General features: G+C 45.6%; 2 non-coding genes across 2 annotated transcripts; one reads left to right on the top strand and one right to left on the bottom strand.

Annotated features, from left to right (window-relative positions):
- Positions 1–894: 894 nt before the first annotated feature.
- Positions 895–967, top strand: TRNAK-UUU. The gene has a single exon. It is a non-coding gene; the product is annotated as a tRNA-Lys (tRNA).
- Positions 968–1,302: 335 nt separating this feature from the next.
- Positions 1,303–1,384, bottom strand: TRNAS-GCU. Its single transcript has one exon. It is a non-coding gene; the product is annotated as a tRNA-Ser (tRNA).
- Between the last annotated feature and the right edge of the window lie 1,052 nt (positions 1,385–2,436).

The raw sequence follows: 2,436 nt of genomic DNA, 5'->3' as shown, positions 1-2,436 counted from the left end.
ATGCCCAAGGACATCCAGCTGGCCCGCCGCATCCGCGGGGAGAGGGCTTAACGTGGCCGCGCACCTCAAGCCCCAGGTCTACAAAGGCTCTTTTAAGAGCCCCCCACCTGATCGGAAAAGAGTTGATCTTCCTTTGGAAAGCCCGGAAGGGAGCGGCGGGGAGGGTTCCCAGCGGCGGAGATCGCATCCCGCGCTTAAGTTTGCTTGCCAAGTGGGTTATAAATACTCCCAGAGGCATGTTGTATGTATCCCCGCGCATTAGAGGAAACCTCAGGGTAGCAAAAGCAGCTGGTTTCTGAAACGACCGATGTAAAAATTCCCCCCTCAAATACTGGGGCAGTCAGGAAGCTGAAAAGCAGCATTCACAGTAGGACTGGATACAAGGATATTGGTCCATAACGTTGCAAACCTAAACCCTTTTACCTGGAAAGAAGGTCCGTTTAAAGGGCTTACTTTTGGGTAAACATGCCTAGATCTGCTCTGTGACCATTGAAAGCTGCCCGAATGAAACCAAGCGTGCGGGAGGCGAGGATCTTTTCTGACAGCCTCCACCGGTGTAAGAGGGAATGCCCTTAAAACGGCACACACACGCTTGGGTTTTCAAGAATCTTTTTCTAAATAGTGGGAAAGAAGTGCTTTTCAACAGATTGACAACACAAAGCCTATACATCACGTTCGTTCAATGACATTCACTCCTGGGTAAAGGAGCCTCAAAGGCGTTTGCTGAGTCAGCCAAGGTGATTTATTTTCTGCGATTTTGCAGTATTTGTTATCATCGGCGGGTCTCTGAGGAAAAAAAAAAAGAGGACATATAATTTAGGTGGGAATTTGAAGCAGCTTCCTTCTGCTAGGCTTGGCATTTTTATATCTGTTGTGCAGAGGTGGTCGGCAGAAGCCCGGGTAGCTCAGTCGGTAGAGCATCAGACTTTTAATCTGAGGGTCCAGGGTTCAAGTCCCTGCGCGGGCGTTACCAGTATTTTTCAGCTTTCTGCAATAAGATAAAATTCTCTGCACTTGAAATTGGTAGACGTCACTTACAAAAAAATGACAATGGCTCACACGCATTACTAGCTGGACTAATTAAAATTAGAGATTTAAAAAAGAAAAAAAGTTGTGCGGTATGTTGTATTACTTTTGAGTGGAAGCTTATATGAAGTTATCCAAGGAGTATTCCAATAAATGCCGAGAAGCTAAAAAGGAACCTGTACTTTTAATCCATAGCAAATTTCTAGCTAGAGTCACGGGACGTCTGTGTCTGTTTCTGATTTGCCAATCTTTAGTGTAAGCAAAAATTCCGCATGCCGACGAAGGTGGGATTCGAACCCACGCGTGCAGAGCACAATGGATTAGCAGTCCATCGCCTTAACCACTCGGCCACCTCGTCAGACACAGGCGCTGTCTCGTTACCTTGATCTTTTACACCGAACGTTTCACCTGCAATTACGATATTTTTCAGACATCCTTGCGATGAGTCAGAATTAAAAGTTCTTATGCAACGCGTTTCTTCCTGCATTGTCCTATCGTCGGATGTCTGGAAATCCTCCTAAACTCTTGGATGGGAAAAGAAGCACATGTGAAATGAAGAAAGGGCATCTCTGGTTCACCTGTAGTGATCTTTCCCCACTTGCATGGAGCGAGATGGCGAAGAGGGTGCCTTTGTCTTCCTTTGGGCCAGGGATCAGCAACTTTTAACTCTCATAGAGCCATTTGGACCCGTTTCCCACACAAAAGAAAACACCAGGAGCCGCAAAACCCTTTTGACAACTAAAATGAAGATAGCACTGCATATATCGTTTTTTGCCTTAATGCTATGTATATCTTCATTATGATTTAGCTGCAGCTCTTGTTCAGTCACTAAAAGCTGTTCTTTTTAATCTTACATTATAAACTAGTAGGACTCCTTTCATATATTTTGAACAGGAGAACAACTTCCTGCAGAGTCAAAGTCAGTGCTAAAGGGCTGCATGCATTAAACAGCAAACCCCATAAGTTCGTCAGCAGTAAAAGCAAATGAATCTACCCACGTATCATTAAACGTTTGGTTTTCTTCAGAAACTTTTCTTTTCTTTGATTTATCCATGGTTGGCCTACAGGAGTGGCGGTGGAGTTCAGTAAATCAGCTGTGCCAGAGATATAGGTGCGTTTAGTGAATGATTAGCAGATAAACTGTCAAGTGCTGTGAATTGTGACAGGTCCCAAGCGCAGCTTTTAACATTCAGAGGAAGGAGATGACATTGGGACAAAGAGAATCTTTTCAGCAGGGTTTCGTGCAGCATGAGAGCCTGCAGGAAGCTTGTTTAGCAGAGGAATGTAGTGATTTACTTAACTAGCTGACTTAACTAGTTAGCGCTGCGCTTCTGAGTGGAGCTCCAAGCAGATCAGTGGCTGTGCCCGCGCGTGTTTTGAGCCGCAGCAGAGGGGCTCCGGAGCCGCGGG

This window comes from Varanus komodoensis, unplaced genomic scaffold (assembly GCF_004798865.1).
Source record: "Varanus komodoensis strain SLA01 unplaced genomic scaffold, ASM479886v1 scaffold119, whole genome shotgun sequence".
NCBI classification, from domain to species: Eukaryota; Metazoa; Chordata; class Lepidosauria; order Squamata; family Varanidae; genus Varanus; species Varanus komodoensis.
This window is presented reverse-complemented; position numbering and strand designations above follow the sequence as displayed.